The following is a 24,859-nucleotide window of genomic DNA, read 5'->3' as shown; positions in this document are numbered from 1 at the left end:
TAAACTCACTCGCTCCTGTTAATGTTTGGCACCAACATGTTCAACTTGAAAACTTTAAGATTGTCGACTGAGCTGCTGAGATGGCGTCATCACACGTGACACACTTCAACTGACGGTCTGCACTCGCCAATGTTAACTTATAAAATTGTTAACTTAATTTAAAGTTTCGAAGTTGGTTAGTGATTTGATTACCTGACACGATTTCAGTAGATATGGTAATGGGAAAGATAAAACAACCAGACTCGGAATAAAGTTAATCTTTCCCGTGAGAATTAATGTGGTAGGTAACCCGGTCGTTTCACCATTTTGTATTTTTGACAAGGGAAAGATAAACCGTATAGCTCGTTATATATTCTCATTATATCTCCACTCCTATATGATAAATAAAGTGGACTCATTCCGTACAATCTCTCTCGAAAATGCCAATCAACCAAAGCTAATTTCATTGGCGACATTCGTGTACCGTCGTCAATTTCGAATCGGTCTAAAAACGAAGCGATTGTAATCAACGTTTTTGTACATCTGTCAGAAGGTTAGAAAATGCAATTTACGGATAGGAAACACTGATAAAATAGTCCCACGGGTGCGAGAGTGAGTTTAGTTTTACGCTGCTTTTAGCATTATTTCAGCAATATCAGGGCGGGGGACACCAGAAATGGGCTTCACACATTGTACCCATGTGGGGAATCGAACCCGGGTCTTCGGCGTGACGACGAACGCTTTAACCACTAGTCTCCCCACGAACACACAGGCAGTGTCTTATTCAAAGGTAAGATGATTAAACTACAAACAAACCCTGAAGAATCAAAAAAGAGAAATCACATTACCCTTTTCTGGAAGCAAAGTCATATCCTCACAGACGCAGTCAATGATATCTTCACTGAACTCCCGAACTATTTCCATAGTGAAATATAGACAAGCCGAGTTCGTTCAGCCATTCCTACTCTATTATAAGTGAGTATAATTTTACGCCGCCTTTATCACTATTCCTGTAATTTCACGGCGGGGGACACCAGGAATGGGCAAGTGGGAATCAAACCGGGGTCTTCGGCGAACGCTTACTGTATCACTATATCACTTTAATATGAATCACTATCAAATAGGTGATAACGGGTGTTCATAGATATGCGAGTGTAACCTTCCTTCACAAAAGCAAGGCAAGGCAAGTCTTCATCTGAATAATCAAGCACACTCGTGGTACTGGTCTAAATAGGGAAATGCATTGGACATTAATTTGGTCACTTACTTGATCAAATTCGGTAATATCCTCAACATGTCTGACATTAACTATTAATATTAAACATTAAACTTTAGGAAGGGCTTGAGTGCTATAACCCTGATCAAACAAATTTTGAGCAAGCGTCGTAAGGCGCCCTTTGAAGACCATTTTTGATTCCCCACATGCGTGCAATCTGTGAAGCCCATTTCTGGAATATTGCTAAAAGCGGCGTAAAACCATACTCTCTTAATATAGATCGAATTTTGGCGCTTTTATTTATATCACGACACATGCGTGTGCATGTGTGATAAACCATATATGTGAGCGAACACCATCTGTAATATCCTTGTTATGTAGTAACGTAGTCTGCAGCGTACATCTGATCCCTTTGTTTGTTGTTTGACGCCGCACTCAACAATATTCCAATTCAATATTCAATATGGCTGCGGCCTGTAAACAATCCCGTCTGGACTAGACAATCTAGTGATCAATAGTTTCAGAATCCTGCCTGTTTTCAAATTGTCATAACGATCTGAGTCGTACGTAAAATCTCTTACTTCCCCTACACATTCCAAGTGAGACCCAGGGTTCGTGTGATGGCAAACACGTGGACTGACTGACTGACTGACTGAGTTTGGCTTTACGCCGCTTTTAGCAATATTCCAGCAACATCACGGCTGGGGACACCAGAAATGGGCTTCACACGTTGTACCCATGTCGGGATTCGAACCCGCGTCTTCGGCGTGACGAGCCAACGCTTTAACCACTAGACTACTCCACCGCCCGCAAACACGTGGAAGCAGATGGAATCCATCACCTGTAACCTTTCGAAGAACAAAAATACCCATTGTCTCAGTATCAAAAGAGTGTGACATCATTTTATCACTATTCTAGAAAGCTTGACATGCAGTAACAGCCGAAGTTCAGCCTACCTAATAAGGCTACCCGTGAAAATCCGGGTAAGAATTGCTCTTCAGCAACCCATGCTTGTCAAAAGAGGCGACTAACGGGAACGGGTGGTCAAGCACGCTGACTTGGTTGACACGCTTCCCAATTGCGCAGATCCATGCTCATGCTGTGGATCACTGGATTGTCTGGTCCAGACTCGATTATTTACAGGCCGCCGCCATATGCCTGGAATATTGCTGAGTGCGGCGTAAAATTAAACTCACTCACTATGGAATAGAAAATGTGGTGTCGCGTATTAAGGTAAGGGACTCCCATTGGAATATGTATATGTTCTCCATCCATTAGTGGATATACTGCACGAAGAGATGCTATAGAGATGCCATTGATGGATGATGGATGCGTGATGTCAGTTGCTGGATTGTCCAGTCCAGATTCGGATTATGTACAGAGCGCCGTCATATAGCTGGAATACTACTGAGTGCGGCGTTAAGCAACAAACAAACAAACAAACAAACAAACAAACAATCGAAACGAATTTGTTCAAGTTAGGTATGTCATGTTAATAAAGTCAACATCAGAAAATTTCAAGTCTCGTTTTTCCGACAAAACAGATTTGCGTAAAAGGCAAAATACTAGTTAAAAAGTAAACCACAGGAAATCAGAGACGACACCAGTGACGACATCAGTAACGACACCAGGTGTTCACATATTATGTGTGTAATGCCTGACACCGCAATGTACTCTTGCCATGAGGCGACGGCGTGGAAAATACATGATGTTATTAATCGAGGATCTCTGTCGCAAAATATTGTACAGTTCGTTCGGAGCACCACTGGAAGATAAGACGAAACACTGGTTTCTGTTATATATATCAGTAATTTGACGGGGTTCAGTTCAGGATTACCGCTCAGAGCGTCGTTCCACAAAGCGATACGGTGACTGAATGCCGATTAAACCATTAGAGATAGGATCACCTGAACGCTGAAATCGCTTTGTGTAACTGGGCTCAGTTTCGCTCGAGAAACCGGCTTGCACGATGAAATCTTAGGTGTACAGCTGTGAGTGAGTGAGTGAGCGTGAATGCGTGAGCAGGTGAGCGAGTTTACGAGTGGGGGATTGAGCAAGCAAGCGCGGTTTTACGCCTCTTTTAGCAATATTCCAGCAATATCACGGGGTACACCAGAAATGGGCTTCACACATTGTACCCATTTGGGAACAAGAACCCGGGCGAACTCCTGCGGCAGAGTGAGTGAGTGAGTTTAGTTTTACGCCGCTTTTAGCAATATGCCCGCAATATCACGGCGGGGGACACCAGAAATGGGCTTCACCCATTGTACCCATGTAGGGAATCGAACACGGGTCTTCGGCGTGACGTTCAAACGTTTCAACCACTAGGCTACCCCACCGCCCCTCCTGTGGCAGACGATAGCAGAATATCCTTGGTGCTAAGGCAATTTTCATCAAGTTGCCCCTGCTACACATTCCGCTACCTCCAGCTATCCCAGCTCCAGTCTGCATGCTATCATTACACCGCGTTGTTTCCTGTGGTCAGAGGCATATTCCGTGTTCTGTGAGCTGTTAGTAGTCAAGGGAATTATAATAGGTGACCGATCTTTTATACGTTTTTTTGTCTTGTCTGAACATCACCGACAGCATTCTTTTCATCTTTCAACATTGCATATCTTTTTATGGATTTCTTTCATGGTTTTTGTTTGTCTTTTTCCCTTTGGATGTGAAAAAACGGCGCCATTCTTTAAACGATTTTCCTGAACAGTCTTCGAAGAAATTTATGAAATCCTTATTGGCATCAGTTACTGGACCTCAAACCAATTTCCTCTAATGGAGCAACTCAATATCTTTTTTGTTCTTCAAAAGCTGTAAGATCTGCTTTCGAAACAACAAACACGAATATATATTCAAAACATGTTCTCTCAGTGATTCCTGGAAAGACCTATTGGTTTTAAATGAATAGAAAGTAAAAAGGTGATTTTCAGAATGATTCTCAAAGGGTTACGTCGTGGAAAGAAAAACTCTTCCACAAGTTACAAAGAAAATTTGCAAAACTTTCGGTCTTAAAACATAGTATCCATAATTAGGGGGGACTATTGAGGGAGAACCAACAGTAACAGTGATAGTCTATTGCGACCAGTTTTTCTCTCTCCTTGAATTGTCTCATTTGAAGGTAAGAGTCGACTAACGGGATCGGGTGGTCAGTTTCGCTGACTTGGTTGACACATGTCATCGGTTCCCAATTGCGCAGATCGATGCTCATGCTGTTGATCACTGGATTGTCTGGTCCAGACTCGATTATTTACAGACCGCCGCCATATAGCTGGAATGTTGCTGAGTGCGGCGTAAAACTAAACTCACTCACTCACTCATTTGAAGTCATTTCCCAAATGAATGTTAGCTTAATTGGAATAAAAACAAGTTGAAAGTGTTTCAGTCTCCTTTTATAACCGACAAGAAGCTTGAAACCCAGATCGACTAAACTTCCTGTAATTACTAAACTATCGATAGCCACACATACTACCATCGATTAATTGCTATCGGAGACTCAACAACTGCAATCCATCGATAGTTCGATGCATCGTTTTGTTGTTCTTTTTAGACAGAAAGATCTCATTTTAAGCATGAGTTATGTTTGCACTGTATTAGCGACTAGTCACAACTATATGCCGCCGTCATGAACGACCTTCACCTTGGTGTACCGCTAAGTATTCTTACGCGAATGCGAATATATATTCACGTACGATTTGCTTCTATTTTTAGAGTAATTTTAAGAATGACATTATATGATAAAGAGATTATTGACCTCGTGTGTTTCCGTATCATTAATGTCATACATTAGGAATAAAATTTATTCGCCAAAGGCTCGCATTTTATTCCTAATATATGATAATGATACGGAAACACACTCGGTTATAATCTCTGTTTATACTAACTGACAGAAATAGGTCTGTAATTTATAGTTCCCTGGTATGTGTATACACGCATATGCTGGTGACTTCCTGTAATAGTGAGTGAGTGAGTAAATGAATTTGGTTTAACGCCGCTTTTAGCAATATTCCAGCCATCTATGGGCCGACGAGTGAATATGATTGCCGATGGTTTTGGAGAAAATGCCTGCTTACTGTCGAGGAAATGATTTGTAGATGTTGCAATAAGTTTTTAGACCCGTGGAATGCCGCTGCCGATCGAATCTAGCCCTACATAGGTGCTGTCAACGTGGCTGGAATTAATAAACGAATTTAAAAGGTGAGTTTTCGCTGTCTTGGGTGATCCATGATTTTGGCTTGGAATTGCGGAGGTTGCTGTTTTCGGTGAGTCGTGGCGTATAACTTTTGAAATAATGATCCGATTGTGACCATTTATAGCTCATTTTGTAGGGAAATCATCTCGCTTTTGATCCGTAGGCTGCGACGGGGCCTTAAAAATAGTTTACGTGGTGAAATCTAACTTAGATTGAGGAGGGGGTGGTTCCGTCGTTACATCCCTTTCCTTTTATATAGTACTAGGGTAGGGTCAAGAGTGTTCCAAATGTACTACATGTTTTATGCCAAGGGTTCCGAGGATTGGGGTGCACCCCCCCCCAAACGAAAATCCTGTATCCGCCCCTGACCTATATGTCTTTTTAACGCTGTTTCTAAGCGTGACACGCCCCTGTGCCTGTAATAGTATCGTCTTAATTCCACTGCTAACGTTTGGCCTGTGATGGCCTCAGATACCGAGGAACGCCGACTGGTTAGCATAGTAACAAGATTTGTTTGTTGATTTAATGTTGCAATATTCCACCTATATGGCGGCGGTCCGGGTCTTTACCAGACAATCCCAGTGATCAACAGCATGAACATCGATCTATGCAATTGGGATACGATGACATGTGACCACGAAGTCAGCGAGCCTGACCACCCGATCCCGTTAGTCTTCTCTTAAACCAAGCATGAGTTGATGAAGACCAATTCTGTGCCGGACCTTGAAATGAAGGATCGGTTTGTACTTTGTTCTTAGAATGATTCAAACATTCCAGTCTCAATCGGTTCCCAATTGTGCAGATCGATGCTCATGCTGCATGGTGATCACTGGATTGTCTGGTCCAGACTCGATAATTCACAGACCGCCGCCATATAGCTGGAAAATTGCTGAGTGCGGCGTAAAACTAAACTCACTCACTCACTCGTCTCAAGCTCTGACCATCATACATTTTTTAGAGGTGATGGGGGTAGTCTAGTGGTTAAAAAGTTCGCTCGTCACGCCAAAGACCCGGGTTCGATTCCCCCCATGGGAACAATGTGTGAAGCCCATTTCTGGTGTCCCCCGCCGTGATATTGCTGGAATATTGCTAAAAGCGGCGTAAAACCAAACTCAGTCAGTCAGTCAGTCAGTAACTGTGGGAGGCTGGCTCCCTTGTGGAGAGCTGGGATCATCTTGTACAGTCAAAACTGCTGTTTTGTTACAAGCTTCTTCTAATCTTACTATTTTCTAAAAGTTTGGCCCTTTTGACTTAAATCTATGGCCTTTTTGACTTTCCCTTGGCCCGTCGTGATATTACTGCAGCACCTCTATTCATTCACTCACTCACTAGCTTTGACATGAATTGGCATTAACAAACGTATTCCCTTTTCAATATTAACCTGATTTTGAAAATACCCCCACACATTGTCTGGAAATTAAATGGTATATCGGCTCCATTAGGAATACCGTCAATGCCGTCACCTTTATTCGAACGAAACTTGACAAAGAATGCTGGGCATGCGCTTCAAGGTTCAATTCGTTCCCACAACCACACAAAACCGCTTTCAAAGTTCCCATTGTGCACTCGTGTTAGTACTTGTGTCCGTTCGAAGATTCAGCAACTAACGACATCAAATTATCTTAGCTGAACCACAAACCCATGGGCTAAACAATTGATTGAGTTAAATGGGCTCCAAATATCTTGCCCTGAGTTAGGATTCAGGCCGGCCATTCGTTGAGATTCAATACAGTCCCCCCCTAAGGCACGAGTCAATGCGTACGAATAGGGTATGTCATACAACTAGTCGTCTTTGCTTCAGATGAATTTATTTTCGACAAAGAATTCCGTAGACTGCTTGTCGTCAGTGTCTCATTAACTTGAACTACATGACGCCAGAAAATAATATTTTTCATTTTTAACTGTGGTATATAAACTGTCTGACAAAAGATTGTAGACACGAGAAAACTTTTAGAAAATTAAAAACTAAAGTTATCAAATCGTTTCTACGCTGAACATTATCACCGAAATATTGCAACATTATGTCTCAAAAACACACCTATACAATCCCTATCAAATACATCACGATAAAAATGAATTGTGTTTTTGTTCCATTTTTAGCCATCATAAAGCATGGATGTATGTTTTTTATTTGCCCCCACGTTCATGGCTGTTTTGTGTGTTTCCGCTTGTTGAGATGGTGCATCCATGTTATACTACACCAAATCAGCATCTGTAGTACACCAAGTACTTTCTGTAGTTTACAAGCCCATTCGTGATTCGCGTTATTCCGGGACGAGTCCATTCGTAACTACTCGTGTCCTTCCGGCAAGCCGTATGGTCACGGAAAGAGGCGAGTAGTTACCAATGGGACAAGCCTCCTTGGAGGTTACGGAAAGGGGCGAGTGGTGACGAATCTAACAAGCCTTTAGTGCAGACTGAATCATCTGACAGCTGTGATTGGATGATTTTAAGTACAGTTTTGTATTTTTCAAATGTAAATGAACAAATGTTTTTAACACTTAGCCTTGCCTTTTTCAACATCATGACTTATGCTGAATGTGGCAACCGGTATTTTCGAGCCGGTGACATTTTGTGGGGTTGGTCTTTTTAGCTTCATGTACAGTACAACCAGAAATTATTGAGAATTTAAAGATTGTAATTTTTAATTTTTTTTCACTCATTACTCACGTATTAAATGTGTATATTAGCAGAACATAACTCCAGATTCAAAGACAGGTGAACAGTTAGTATTTTTGTTCCAGTGGCATTTTAGAAGTTGAGACGTACAATATAGAACAAGTTTTATGGATAACAACTTCTTTATTTCGTGAGTGCGACGTTTCGATACAGATTCTTGTACCGTTGTCAAGCAAGAGTGATACATGAAGTGTAGGAGCTGCATATATATACTGTATAATGAAACAACATAATAGACAAAGGAAACAACATAATTGCCATGATTGGCTAAGCAGTAAGCTGAAGAAGCCAGTGAGTACACAAAGGAATGGAAGCCAGAGATGTAGTTACAATGAGATGTTTAAACAATAGATGCAATGTTTATACAATAGATTGGGCTTGGTGGAGGAGTGGATCATAAGCTGATGGAATGAAGTATCCTTGGTCACGGTTGATGGTGGGCTTGTGGCGTTTGATGTGAATGGCTTCTGTGAGCTTGCGTTTAGTGAAGTCCGTTTGGTTGTTGGCGAGAATGGTGATGTCGGACCACTCTATTTGATGATTGGGGTTAGCTATTGTAATCTATTGTATAAACATTGCATCTATTGTTTAAACATCTCATTGTAACTACATCTCTGGCTTCCATTCCTTTGTGTACTCACTGGCTTCTTCAGCTTACTGCTTAGCCAATCATGGCAATTATGTTGTTTCCTTTGTCTATTATGTTGTTTCATTATACAGTATATATATGCAGCTCCTACACCTCATGTATCACTCTTGCTTGACAACGGTACAAGAATCTGTATCGAAACGTCGCACTCACGAAATAAAGAAGTTGTTATCCATAAAACTTGTTCTATATAGTTAGTATTTTGGCAAGTCACCAACGGCAGCAATGCAGGCTTCAATGCGGCGGGGCATACTACTGATCAAAGAAGTTAGAAAGTCGTGGTCCATGCTGTCCCAATATCGGACCACCTCTTCTTTTAATTCAGCAATGTTTGTCAGATTTTTCTTATTGACACTTTCCTTTATAAGTCCCCAAACATTTTCTATTGGATTTAGGTCAGGGCTATAGCTTGGCCAATCTAATAATGTCATATTTTGGGTCCGAAACCAGGCCTGTGAATGCTTTGAACGATGTTTTCGGTCGTTGTCCTGGTGGAAAATCCAAACGTTTCTATAGAACACGTGAGCAGATGGAAGTAAATGTCGCTAGAGAATATCTGTGTACCGCTCACTGTTCATATTCCCTTCAAATACACAGAAGAGCGTTGCCCCTAACACAGATATGCCACCTCACACGTTAAATTTCGGACTGTACTTTGGGCGCTGATACAAAGGTTTTTCAGTTTGTTTGGTCCAGAATCTCAACGTATTAGGAAACAGCCACACAGAACTTTCATCTGAGAAAATCACATTGTCCCAGTTAAAATGTCTATGCTGTAAGCACCAGTTCAACCTTCGCTCCTTTTGTTCAGATTTCATGATCGTTGATGGAATTCCTCGACCTATCTGCCAACCCATTGCATGCAGCTCAGTTCTAATTGTCTGCTCACAGACAGCCACAGTTCCTCTATCAATCATATCCAGTCTCAATATTTCTAAACTCCTTCGTTTGTTTTTAGAAACAAGAATACCAAGCCGTCCTGTCACAGACAGTCAATTTTCTGGGCCTACCTGCGCCTCCCTGGTGCTCAATGCCATATCCATTTGCAATATTTTTCAAAACACGATAAACAGTGGACAAAGGGATGCCTGTTCTATTTGAAATCACTTTAGCTGATCTGATGTCCTTGTTATAATACTCTAAAATCAACTTCCTCTTCTCTAAATCATCCATACTGAGGATCACTGAAAATGTCGTATGCTAGCAAGTAAACAAAGGGCGATAACTCTTCACAAACTAATGAAAAAGGATTAACTGAGTTGTCTCTCTTGAATGAAACCAAACACTTGATACCTGGTCAAGGTTGTTTATACTAGAAATCCAATTAAACATATTCCTAAAATTCTCAATAATGTCTGGTCATACTATACTAGGAAAAGGGGCTTGCTGATATAACCATTTATATTGGCTTTTAATGTTGCTTTCAGAATAGACTATTCACAAATGTACATGCAATAACTGTTGAGTACTTGGTTTAATGTTTTGAGAAAAAAGAAACGTTACTGGGAAAATATTTGGTTTTGTGCAACTTCCAGGTTGATATTTTGCGGCTGAAGTGACAAGTGGTACATTGGTACATACAGCAGTATACAATCCAAATACCCAGATTAATTATGGCACGACACTGTAGATAACAATGAAGAAAAGTAATGGTGGTTTGAGGCCATATGTCTCAAACTCGGTGAGGGATGAAGGATTGAAATCATTTAGTAAGTTCGTAATGTTCAGTGAAAATGAAATTGACAGTAACCGCAGCGAATTGCATATCTTAACCAGCGTTCATCCACTATGGCGAAAACTATGTTGTCTCTCAGCAACATCATTGTTGTAGTTTGTGAAGCAGTAGACGTCACTGTCGCCGACAAAACAGTCTGCGTAGCCCTCCTTCCAGCTATGCCAGTCAATACACAAAGGCTGTCCTATTTTCGATCATTACTCCTCAAGGAAAGGCGGACGCCAACAGGCCCTCGGGACAAAGACAGTGTTAATTGGTCCTTAATTGCAACGTGTCAGCATGACCATGTTGTATTGTGTCATTCGCCTTGTTTCGTTTTCCAGAGACTGGTTCCAAAATGTCCATTTTCATAGTATTGAGACGTTTTCAATGGAACATCACCATACAGGCACTGACTCTGGCGGCGTGTAAGGTTCAGCCAGTACTGAGATGGAAGTCAACTTGTCTCAACATCGAAAGGAAACTTTCCGCACCAAACTGGGCTCGACAGGTCGACACTGGGTGGCGGAATCTATAAATCTATTGACGGAGAAATCTGTAACGTTTAAATTTTTCTAGTCCGGATTAGGTTTTATTGTTCGAGATTTGTTTGAACGGATTCAGACACACAGTTAAAGTTAAAGACACACAGTCACACACACTCAAAGACACACACGCACACATGCACAAATATATATATAAAATACATGTATATATATAATATATTACTTTGTCGTGGTGTGTGTGTATGTGTGTGTGTATGTGTGTGATGATTTTAAGGGGGGTCACCCATTTTGTTCTGGGGAGGTAGGGGGGTCATCAATATTGTACACATGGTTGGGGGGGGGAAAAGCAATTTTGTACATAAAAATATTTTAAAATTATGCTTTAAAATTATTTAAAGGGGGAGGGGGGTCATTGACTTTGTACATGACATGCAGGGGGATGTCACTTACTTTGTGCATAAAGTATTGGGGGGTCATTCACATTGTACATGCTTCTCCATAAAAATCATCATCAACCCCCCCCTAGCCATAAATTATGAACGGTCCCTAAGATATATTTTCATTATACGCCTTTATTAATTTGATACACACTATTTTGATCGTTTCCTGATCTCACGACATTTTCCATTAAAAATGTATTTGGAAATATTTGGACTCCAATGTGTATGTTACCTGAAACAATTGTCTTTATTGACCTCATGGACACAGATTCAGGGAACTCAGGTAGTATCGGTTTAGAAACTCTTGGTTATATCCATGCTTTTGGCCATAATGATATAGCAGAAAAATCCCCCAAAACATAAAACAAAAAGCAGGGGTAAGAATAGACACCAGAGTATTTTTATGTCCTTCATTCCTTCAATATTTGAGGGCGGTGGGGTAGCCTAGTGGTTAAAGCGTCCGCTCGTCACGCCAAAGAACCGGGTTTGATTCCCCACATGGATACAATGTCTGAAGCCCATTTCTGGTGTCCCCCGCTGTGGTATTGTTAAAAACGGCGTAAAACCATACTCACTCACTCACTCACTCCTTCAATATTTGGAGTTGGCCATTTGCAAATACAGCCGTCTTTCTACGTCAACACAACAGACATCGATTCATTTAAAACGAGTTGCCTGTTTAATGTTGAGTGAGCGTAGCCTGTTGACAAAACAAAGAAGTAGGAACTGGTGGAATGTAATTAGCTTGAAAACGTTTGATGATTGTCAGCGGAGAAAAAATACTTAACGGAATGTCTAGACGATGTTCGATCGTGTTTACCAGACACTTCATTCCGCCAGTCTTCAAAAGGAATCTGACATTCGAGGAGCTTTGACTGCCCACCACAGGGTTGCAGGTGGATTAAACTTCATTGAATAGCGTTCAGATGGAAATATGGTTGCCTTCATAAATCCACACTGTGTGGTCTTGACAATGATGTCTGCAGATTACATCGCATCTGTTTCCGGTGCTGGTGAAGCATCCAGATGTTGATGACCGTGACGATGTAACACTGGCTTTCAGAACCAATGGAATATTTTAGAAGCAGCGTTGTCATAGTGACTTGTTGCAACATCCAGTCCTTCATCATCTTCTTCCGGGTCAAGGTCATAGTCTTAAATACAGTGTGACCTTAACTCTTATCAGTGTCATCATCAGATGAATTATCAATGGCTCTAGGCCTTAGTGGGGCGGTGGGGTAGCCTAGTGGTTAAAGCGTCCGCTCGTCACGCCACAGACCCGGTTCGATTCCCCACATGGGTATAACGTGTGAAGCCCATTTCTGGTTTCCCCCGCCGTGATACTGCTGGAATATTGCTAAAAGCGGCGTAAAACTCAACTCACTCACTCACCCTAGGCCTTAGTAGTCTATTCCGGTTTTGAATGACATTTCTAGGTGACGTCGATTTCCCAACCAGCATTTCATTTAGCTCAATCTCCTAGACCGACCACTGCTTTTGAATTTATCCGTCCTGCCTGTTGGGCATATTTAGCATTTTTCATACGTTCTCTGTACGTAACCGTTTAATTGTGGCTGTCGTCTTTCAATGTCTTGCCGACTTCATTATAACTGCAGCATGTGTAAATGGAATTCTGACCATATTGTTGTGTCTGACCATGAAATCCGCCATTGCCGCTGGCATTTTGGTGGCGAGTTGCTGCTGCCAGATTCATATATACAATTACCTGAGTGCTGCTTGTTATCCATTACCTGTGCACCATTGTTAGCACAACGTATCGTTCCATGTAGTACATGTACTATATATGGGGTTGTAGTCAAAATTGAAAAAAGTCAAAAGGGCCAAAGAAAAGTCGGAAGGGCCAATGGAAAATCAAAAGGGGCATAGATTTAAGTCAAAAGGGCCGTAGATCAAGTTCAAACAAGTACATATAAACTAATAATATAAATTTTATATGTTATTTTGTATGAATTTGTAGTAATAATAGTAATAATATATAATGTGATCATCATACATTCAGGTGTTAATATGTGATCAAATATTCATAAGTAGTTCAATGTTCATAATTCACAAACACCTTTAAAGATGACATGTATCAGTTCACACATCAGCAGCTGGACTTGTAACTGTAAGGGGGCGGTGGGGTAGTCTAGTGGTTAAAGGACCCGTGAAGATCCGGGGTAGAATAGGTCTTCAGCAACCCATGTGCTTGCCATAAAAAAGGCGACTATCTTGTCGTAAGAGGCGACTAACGGGATCGGGTGGTCAGGCTCGATGACTTGGTTGACACATGTCATCGGTTCCCAATTGCGCAGATCGATGCTCATGCTTTTGATCACTGGATTGTCTGGTCCAGACTCGATTATTTACAGACCGCCGCCATATAGCTGGAATATTGCTGAGTGCGGCGTAAAACTAAACTCACTCACTCACTCACTCAGTGGTTAAAGCGTTGGCTCGTCACGCCGAGGACCCGGGTTCGAATCCCCACATGGGTACAATGAGTGAAGCCCATTTCTGGTGTCCCCAGCCATGATGTTGCTAGAATATTGCTAAAAGCGGCATAAAACCAAACTCAGTCAGTCAGTCAGTCAGTAACAGCTGGAGGCTGGCTCCCTTGTGAAGAGCTGGGATCATCTTGTACAGTCAAACCTGCTGTTTTGTTACAAGCTTCTCCTAATCTTACAATTTTCTAAAAGTTTGGCCCTTTCGACTTAAATCTATGGCCTTTTTGACTTTCCCTTGGCCCTTTTGACTTTTCAGTTTTGGTCCTTTTGTCCTTTGGCCCTTTTGACCTGTTCCCCTATATATGTTCCACTCATGACTGGGTTGCAGTCACGAGTCCAGCGTGATAACGATGTAAGAATTACTTTGAAACATTGCTGAATTTGCAATGAACCAGAGGTTATTCACAAAATCCTGTGTTTCGTATGTACTCAGTAGCTTGTATAATGCCAATCAAATGTTTGCTTCCAACACTGTTAAATTTCCTGTATCCAGGATCGGAACACATGTATTTTACTTATTCATCTGTGGCTATGTCTGGACATTTGTGTGTAGACTGGCTGTCTATCTATATTATTGTTTGCTGCTGATATGATTTTTAACCTATATGTATATATATGGTTTCAGTACAATTTGTTCATTGGCCTTTGATCTTGTGTATCCGTGAAAATCCGGGCTCGAATTAGTTCTCGGCAACCCAATGCCTATAGTAAGAGTGAGTGAGTGAGTTTAGTTTTACGCCGCACTCAGCAATATTCCAGCGATATGCCAGCGGTCTGTAAATAATCGAGTCTGGACCAGACAATCCGTTGATCAACAGCATGAGCATCGATCTGCGCAATTGGGAACCGATGACATGTGTCAAGCAAGTCAGCAAGCCTGACCACCCGATCCCGTTAGTCGCCTTTTACGACAAGCATAGTCGCCTTTTATGACAAGAATGGGTTGCTGAAGACCTATTCTACCCCGGATCTTCACGGGTCCCTATAGTAAGAGGCGACAGTCAGGACGATGTTGTCAGGCTTGCCGACATGGCGATTGCATGTCTTTGTATCCAAAACTGGGAAGCAAACACAAGAAATTGATCTTTTGTTGTCATTCACTGATTTCATAATTTAGTAATAAGGTGAGGTGAAATGGGGTTTAACGTCGTACTTGAGAATACTTCGCTCATATGACGACGTGCATGCGTGTGTATGTGTGGCTGCTTGTACTAGCTCAGACTTAAGCTGGTTTTATAGTGCTAGCTCACTGAGATACCATGTCGCAGTTAAGCGTGAATACCCCACTCAGACACATTATACTGACTTCGAGCCGACCAGTCCTTGTTGTACACATTAATGCCGAGCGCCAGGCAGGGACCAACAAGTACCATATTTTAACGTCTTTTGGGTTGACGCGGCCGGGTATCGAACCCGCGACCTTCCGCTCCCCGGGTGGAATTAAGTTAGAAAGGTGCATACTTATTTCTTGTTTACGTCTTTGAATGGCATTCCCAAGTTGGTGTGATAATCAAGGGGATAGTTATATGGATATCCAACGTCTTTATTACAATATATACAACGTGTCTGAGGCGATAAACCTGTTATTAACTAACTAACTAATCTTGCCATGTTTATCTTCTATGCTAACAATCGTGGTCGCTACAGCTTGAAGGCTGCCAATGTATAACGTTGTACCATGGTCCGATGGCCTACATCCACATGAATAAAGACTTGTCTTGTAACTACTCACCTTCTACACCAAAATGTATATATTGTAATGAAGAAGCTGTATATTCATGAATGAGTGAGTGAGTAAAACTTTAAAGTTAATTTAGCTATATTTCAGCCATATCGTGACTAAAACAATAAATACTTTATACTTTTATTTCGTAAAATCTGTCGCCAAAGGACAGTAAAAGAATTAGTATATCACAGTTAGAAATTTAAAACTAGCATGTAACATAAAATTGTATACTATTTAGGATATTACAACATAAAAATGGGCTATAGATCGCGAGGAACTGAAGGTAGATCACCATACTAGGGACAATGGGGACTTACAGTGCCTTTGCTGTACATCCATGTGAACCTCTCATGCTAAACCTCTTATGGATAGTCCTGTTGAACACTCAGTGTGGAAGATGGGGGACGCTTGACGAGGATGAGAAACAACAATATGGCTTTAATTGCATGGAAACATTCCCTGCCAAGGTATTATAGCCCCAGGTTATTGATGTAGCTTCCGCGAGGCTTTAAAATTGAATAACAATTTAAGATCATTCAAATTTCTTTCAAGTATTAAATTTTAAACACTTTGAGTCAAACCGATTTTCCGTGTTTTCCAACTTATTGTTACTAATTTACTAATTTAAAAAACGTTCATGACAGACAGACGGACACGGACAGACAAACATGCAGACCGACCGACCGACCGACCGACCGACAGACAACCAACAGCCAGCCAACCAGACAGCCAGCCAGCCAGCCAGCCAGACCATCCGACACTCCTTCCATGCCTTTTACATCAAGTCAGCCTATCCCTAAGAATAATTCCAGACGAACGATGCCTCCCAACTTCCCATGCCGTTCAGTAAAGAAACATCAATTTCTAAGAACGCTGAGTGCTTTCTAATAGAACGACTTGGGGGACCTAACATTTATCACTTAGGTTTGAAATATAAATTGATACTATCAGCGTTAACGTCCACTCACTGCAGGAACTACTCTGTTCCGACATTATTGATCTGTATGTACAGGTTGGGGGTAAATCTACTTGTAAAGGCGGATATGTATTCCTAGCCAGCATCACGGAACAGGAATCTTTATTTATAATGTTTTAACACTCCATTGTATGTCACAGTGAACCGCTGAATGATGTAACTTGACCCAAGCAGGTCACATGTTTCAGATACATCTAGACTAACAACTAGTCTTGCCTTATTGTTGTTTGCTGATGATTTGATACTAATTGCAGATAGCGTTGTTAAGTTGCAAAGACGATTGGATGCCCTACATATTCTTATAGATGGGGTATGGACATTAATTTAGCTAAAAGTAAAATAATTGTCTTTAAAATGGGTGGGCCTCTGTCAAAATATTCTTTAATGGGAATCCTATGGCAATAGTAAATGCATATAAATATTTGGGGTTAATGATAACGCCTAAATTGATATGGACTAGAGCCTGTAAAACATTAGCGGAGCAGGCAAGTAAAGCATTATGGCCTATAAAATCTTTGATCAGACGTTTTGAATTTACAGTAAAAGATGCGTTCTTTTTATTTGATAAAAAGATTACTCCAATTCTTACATACGGGGCTGAAATTTGGGGTTGGGAAGAAAGGAGTAATATTGAAATTATTCATAGGAAGTTTTGTAAATTTGTTCTCCATATTAGTTATAAATCGTCGAATGCTGTATCATACGGGGAGTGTGGAAGATATCCACTTTATGTTTCCTATCATATTAAATGTATTAAGTATTGGCTACGATTGTTAAGAATGCAACGTCAAAGATATGCTTTCCAATGTTATTATGTTGCTGTTGTCCATTCTTGAGAGAAAAAGGCCGAGTTGGGCCAATCAAGTAAAATATTTACTTTTTCGTTATGGCTATGGTTTTGTTTGGATAAGCCAAGAGGTTGGGGATCCAGATCATTTCATTTATATCTTTAGTCAACGTGTTAAAGAATGTGCTTATCAGAACTGGCACTATTCTCTTCAGAGTGATTCTCTCACATTTTATCATTCTCATATGCTTTGCTTAATTGTGAAAAATATTTGTTAAACATTAGTTCCCATAAGCATAGACTTGTATCAAATTTATTTAGAAGTGGATATCTAATTAAGAAAAATGTCTTTACTAATAACTCCTACATTTGTAAACACTGTAATGTAATGCTGAATGAAAAACATGTACTGTATGATTGTGTATATTTTGTAACATAGAGAAAGCGATTCATCCCAAATTGTAGTAGTGGTAACCATAATAATGTTTGAAACCTGTGCCAATCAAATAATAACACCTTTCTGTTAAATCTTGCTAAATGTCTTAAACATGTGTTTGAATGTATAAAACTAAAGAAATAACTCTGTAGAATCTTATGGTATATTGTACATTTGTACTTTGGGATATGGCCTTTCTACAAATAAAAATCTTGAATCTTGAATCTTAAATCTTGAACTAGTCTGTGAAATGAACATTTTTACAGAAAAAAAGCTCATGGTAAAAAAAAGAAAGAAATATAATGAAGAGGAGCCCTGAAGCTGTGGAAATCTAGACTTGCCACATTTTCTAGACATGCATGGTCTTTCTTGGATGTATTTGCTTCAGGGTCTGTGTGACAGACTAAGATACATCCATGACGTCACGCTATTATTTTAACTGGAATGAGTTCACTTATCAAGGTCTCTTTCTGCAATGTAAATATTTGCCTCCTGCAGTAATTCTAAGCTAAATATACGCCGATTAAATCTCGTAGTTCAAACCTTCATGGTTATTGAGGCACGGGGTTAAAGATAATATACAAATGTACCGAACGATATTTCCCTGCAGTATAGCTGTGTTGTATTTGTTTTAATGTATTTAGTTTTATTTACTTTAACTTTCAGGCTGTATTTCCAATCTGATTAAATAAGATTTTGTGTTAAATTTATTTTATTGAATTTAGTATGTATTAACTTTACCTTTCAATCTGATTAAATCAACCCTTGAAGATGCGGGTTAGAATTGATATTCAGATCGGGATCGGGTGGGTAGGCTCGCTGACTTGGTTGACACATGTCATCGTATCCCATTTGTGTAGATCGATGCTCATGCTGTTGATCACTTGATTGTCCGGTCCAGACTCGATTATTTACAGATCGCCGCCACATAGCTGGAATGTTGCGGAGTGTTTTCCCTGTGGCATTTTAATTTGAATAAAAGCGACAAAAGTAATAGAATATCTCTAATTCTAGCCATATCACGACAATGCGTCCACGATTCACCATCAGATAGTCATCACACCAATAAGCACATCCTGTTCTACACGCAAACAGAAACGCACGCTTTTATAGCGGGACAAACATAAACAGCCTCGACACTGTAGTTACTTGAGAATTATCCTTGACATATGTGCTGTGGTGAAGACCATTAAAAGCGAGGGCACTGATCAAAAGATAGCAATCCGGAACATGTTTGGGATTTGGACCAAGGAACCGTGTATTTTGGAGTTTTTAATGACATACCTTCTGCACAACCAGTGGCCCTCCGCAAGAGCTTCATTCGTGCTCTGTGTGAACTAAACACATTTTCTTTTATTTTTTCATGCCGTTCGTTTGATTAACACTCATTCATCCAAGAGAATTGTATGGGCAAAGAAACACGCCACATAGCCTGTCCTTAATGAAGCATGTGTATGCATGGTCTCTAATGGCGGGGAGAGCATGAATACGGGCATGTTACCGCTCTCGATCTCACCAAATGAGGCTAATATCCAACATACGGCAATATCGCAGACTGCCTTACGGCGTGTCGTTATTGAGCTTCATTGAAAGGTAAGTGGATTAACGACATTGATGTCGCTAAGGGAAACGTTCCTAACCAATTTACGGCATTTTTTCTCCCGGCAGTAATTAGCGATATGAAACATAAAGATGTGAAAATTCCCAACCTGCCTCCGGGATACTCCTTTAGGCAAGGCTTGCCGACAGTACAATGGGCTATGTTCTCGTCACAGGCGAGGTGAAAGACTCTTGTGTTGTTAACTCATGCTCAAAACTCGTTACTCATTACATTATCCTTGGAGTCACTCGTGGTTATTCGGGCAATAGGTTTTAACAGGAATTCATTCAACACGCAGTACTGGACATGAACTCCATGTATGGTCTGTTTTAGGCCACTGGGATTCAACTATTGAGATGAAGATTTGAAGACTAACCTGTTTAGGTTGTGTAAAGGGTTAGGACGTAACGTCATTAAAGGGTCAAGACGTAACGTCATTAAGGGGTTTCTAATTTTTACCAAAACTAAATTGATATTGTACCATGTACAAGGTATTTTAACTAAAATTTGGAGAAACAAGATCTCATAAGACGGCAAACAGTAACGTAGATCTCATCTCAAAATTACATAATATAGGTTAGAAAGTTGACAGGACAATGTTTTAATCTTTTAGGTTTAAAAACCACGGTGCCGATTTTTTTCTGACGCACATTTCCGTGAGATCTGAAAAGTGAACGTTGTGCGAGAATTTCGTTCGCGTGGCACTCGATCAACCTACGACTATGAAAATTAAACAGAAATGTAGAATATCAAATTTCGTATCCGATGATACAAAGGCAAGTGCAAATACTTTGACGTTTTGAAAAATAGACACTGATAAGTGTTGTCCGAAATTTCCTTGGTGTTACAAATCAGTACGATTTTTATCGTACACCGATGAAAGCAGTGTGTTTTTACTTTATCATCTTTACGGAAAGTGTAAGGGACTGTAAACAAATACAGTCAAACACGAAGTGTCGGAACTGAAGAGAATTGCACAAATACCAAGTGGACAAGCCACCTTTATATCCAGACAGCAAGGATTTGATATTTCGAGGTTCGGCACATCAGTGTTTAACTGAAGGCTTATACTGCCGCTATACCGTCTCCAGGTTGTGTATATGTAAATAAGCCATAAAAATACTGATTAACTTGAATATCACATACATACAGAAACCTGTGTCAGATTGTCCATATGGGCAAACTCTGTGTAGTGTGTGGCTGGAATATTGCTAAAAGCGGCGTAAAACACTACTCACACTCTCCGACCATGTAGGTCAAATATGGCCCAAAGAAGCACCCTTACGTGGTAGGGTCAGTCCACCTAGTTTCCTGTAGTTTAATTCATGCGGTGATATGAAGCACCAACGCTAAATCCTTACAGCCGAAAAAGAAAGAAATGCAGAAGCTCCGAGCGTATTTCAATTACAGCAAATGACCAATTCCCGGAAGTGCCACTTGATTGTAAAATATACGCCCCCTGGTGGTGAGTATTTAATGAAACAAATATCAACGAGTGTCCTTGTTTCATGACGATATTAACAATGTTCTTAAGGAATTGATAGAAGATTTTTCTGATTCATACATTACGTCAAACAAGAGCCTATTTCGGAAATGTGACTGTGTGGCTGCTCTTTTCCAGATCTTTGTCTGTACGTAGGTTGTCCTTAGCAGGGGCTCTCTGTAGGAACCGATCTTTTGTAGGGGCTCTGTGATTGTATTGAAAGAAAGAAATTGTCCCCGGAAATACTTCAAAACAATAATTATGCTTAATACTGTTGAAATAAGAATTTGACACAAAAATACAATTTTGGAAGTGTTATTTTCTAAAACATGTTAGTCTCATAGCTGACCACCCCCCCCAATAAAAATACCTGGTTTTGCAGAAATGTAGCTGAAAATATATGTACATAACCCTCCTTTCCTTCTTATAATATGGAATTGTCTGTCCCTTAGACCAGATTGAAATTCTGTTAAATTTCATGTCAACTCAGAGACGAGGATGAGACTGAATTAGTTTTTCACAGCTTTGAATAGTGTCTGCTCGGAGAGCGGCAGATGAGGTTCGATTCCTATCGCGTGCTGTTCATGAACTGTGCGAACTATGGCTTTAAAAAAGGACCATATATATACCTGTATGTATGTATGTATGTATGTATGTAAGGTGAGGTGAAATTGGGTTTTACGTCGTACTTGAGAATATTTCGCTCATATGACGACGTGCATGCGTGTGTATGTGTATGTGCGGCTGCTTGTACTAGCCCAGACTGAAGCTGGTTTTATAGTGCTAGCTCACTGAGATACCATGTCGCAGTGAAGCATGAATACCCCTATCAGACACATTATACTGACTCCGAGCCGACCAGTCCTTGTTGTACCCATTAATGCCGAGCGCCAGGCAGGGACCAACAAGTACCATATTTTAACGTCTTTTGGTATGACGCGGTCGGGGATCGAACCCACGACCTTCCGCTCTCCGGGCGGACGCTCTAACCACTACACCACGGAGGCGGTCGTATGTATGTATGTATGTATGTATGTATGTATGTATGTATGTATGTATGTATGTATGTATGTATGTATGTATGTATGTATGTATGTATGTATGTATGTAATATCATCATCATCATCATGGTCATCATCATTATCATCCATCTCCTCATAATGCTATTGTCAATGGATATAGCGACCATTATTTACAACATTATCACCACAGGTAGAAACCCTGTTGATTACAATTATAAGAATTGAACATGTGCTTATGCTCTAAGGTGGGTTTTCTTGCAACATCACACGTCTGTAACAGCCCACATTCAAAACACAAAGGGAGGTACTTCTCTTCCTGGTCTTGATGCTCACAAGTGTCAAGCATATGCACCATAAAACACAACAAGCGGAAAGGGCAAAACCTGACTTTGGAATTTGAGAATGAATGATAGCTGTTTGGCACCACAGGTGTGAGGGAATGCTGTTTCACATAAAGTATGTTCCTAGTGCAATGCCTGGAGACAGAACACGCTGACATTGTCAGGCTGACTTCGCCATTAACCCAACACACTAGTCTCTTGTTTCTACTGTATCATGCTTGAAAATGAAAAACATATGGAACAAATAATGTATGCAGTTCATGTTGTGTTCAATTTGTTATCTTGCTTCTTCCAGTGAATCAATTCAGGTATGAATCAAAACACAAGGAACCCTCTTCTTTGGGTTTTGTGTGTACAGATGATATAAATACAAATAAAAGAAAGACATTTACACATATGAGTGAGTGTGGCTTTACGCCATTTTCTTTCAATATGTTTGCAGTAGCACTGCGGGGACACCAGAAATGGACGCTTAGCCATTAGGCTACACCACCGCCCCCATTCACACATGGACATGTAACACATTATGGAAAGCACCTTATCGGATCGGTATACTTGCATATTCTGTATATTTAACATTGGGAGTAAGTAGTATTGCTTCACGCAATACCACGGCGGAGACACCAGACAATGAGCGACTACATTGTACTCATTTGGGGAATCGAACTATCGTTTTCGTCGTGACGAGCGAACGCTGTAACCACTGAGTGCCCCAACTGCTCCGAAACATTATGGACTTTGGATGAAAACAAAGTTCTTACCAACGGTGTTAGTACCTACGCCTAAACGTCGCACTCATTGCAATAAAGAAGTTGACAATTTAAATAACTTGGTTTTCCTTCATCTTCATAACTTCTAAAATGCCTCTCAAAGAAAATATGAACACAAAGAACCATAATCAGATGAATATAGGGTTTGAATGTCTCACCTGCGCATTCTGGCTCTGATAAGGGACATAACTCTGAATAGCTGACTGCAGCGCCTGATATCACTGGTTCTTCCGTGTCCTTTTTTATCTGTTTTAAGCCAAGTAGTGCCGTTATCAGAACCATGTACATAATTACTCTACCATATCATCTTCACAGGCTGTTTCCCTCATTGGGGGGGCGGTGGGGTAGCCTAGTGGTTAAAGCGTTGGCTCGTCACGCCGAAGACCCGGGTTCGATTCCCCACATGGGCACAATGTGTTAAGCCCATTTCTGGTGTCCCCCGCCGTGATATTGCTGGAATATTGCTAAAAGCGGCGTAAAACTAAACTCAGTCAGTCAGTCAGTCAGTTTCCCTCATTAGAAAGTTCCAGTAAACTACATCGCAAGTGTGGACCAATGCAGCAACGTAGTTCAATAAAAAATCCAATCAGTGCAATTGCTAAATGAATTGTGGAAGACCATTCAAGGAATGCAAAATAGAGGTTAGTTGGTTCAAAACTGTTAGATGGCAATGCTCGCTAATGAGCTTATGAAAAATAATCCCTTAATTTTATAATATTCGATTTTCTTTCAGGACGTTGTCAGAAGTAATATGCTTAGTTGCCGCTTGAAGGATTTTAAAGCGTCCATTTACAGAAAAACGCCTGATTATCACCTGTGCTTAGAGTATAAAATTCTACCTCAAAGGCACGGGTTAATCAAATGAGATCAACAACCGTACTTCTGGGCTATAAAATTGATGTCTGTTTTAAACACGGGTGATGTTCTGAGGGACTGAATGCATATGCTGATAATATATGAAGAACTTTTTGAAGAACTTTGTCTACTTCGTGTATGTATCACCACCGACCGATTAAATTTCGATAAAAAGCCATGCTCATTCATTTGGACTTCAAAAAGCTCACACACAAAATATCAGTCATCACTGTTTAAATAAATCCACCCAAATCCAAACATGCAGACACCTGTCGATAGTAATCATAATAAACCAAATCAACGCCCATCACCTAACGTCAGTAAATACAGTAATTGATCAATCTTAGTCTTACATATTTTAGACAACTTCCTTTGTCATTTACAGGTCTGTATCCTGTGTCGTCTTTTATTACACAGGTCTGACTGTTTAAAACATGACTATAGTTCTTGCCCAGAAATTATTACATATTTTTTCCTCTAAATTTCCCAAATCGGTTTCATGCTTCAGACTTTGGGTTAATTACTGAAGCCTATCGTCACGTTGGCAGTTATGGACATGACCAAAATTATTTATAATCATTAGCGGTCGCATGGGTGGCCCAGCTGCCTGAAACGCCATATTCCCTGTGCAGAGTTGCCTCCCTTGGGCACGCTTGATTGTGGTCCCAACTCCCGGCACCAACTATCTACTGCAAACCTTGTAGATAGGTTACTCGGTTACGATCCTTCACCGTTGTCCATGGTCGTATTCGAATGAAGGTGGAAATATCCGTGATTTCCGTCCACATTAACCTGACACGCTTTGACATAATCGAATCTGGCGTTATGGCGTTCTTATATGTTTCAAGACTAGAAATGACACAAACCCTGACGGACTGCTTTCCCAGGGTCTAGTTATTCTCATTACTCTCATACACTGGAAAATGTTACAGACTGGAATGTGTGTGAAGAACTTACTCGCTATGACCTATCACATCTGTCTGTCAG

General features: G+C 40.6%; 1 long non-coding RNA gene across 1 annotated transcript; it reads left to right on the top strand.

Moving 5' to 3' along the window:
• The first annotated feature begins 9,109 nt into the window (after positions 1-9,109).
• On the top strand, positions 9,110-21,582 carry LOC124264410. Its single transcript, XR_006895134.1, has 3 exons — positions 9,110-9,244; positions 15,001-15,005; positions 21,545-21,582. It is a non-coding gene; the product is annotated as an uncharacterized LOC124264410 (long non-coding RNA).
• The last annotated feature ends 3,277 nt before the right edge of the window (positions 21,583-24,859 follow it).

Source organism: Haliotis rubra, unplaced genomic scaffold, assembly GCF_003918875.1.
Source record: "Haliotis rubra isolate DU_JTF1 unplaced genomic scaffold, ASM391887v1 Scf922, whole genome shotgun sequence".
In the NCBI taxonomy this organism is placed as follows: domain Eukaryota; kingdom Metazoa; phylum Mollusca; class Gastropoda; order Lepetellida; family Haliotidae; genus Haliotis; species Haliotis rubra.
Note: the sequence above shows the minus strand (reverse complement) of the source record. Positions and strands in the feature narration are given on the sequence as shown.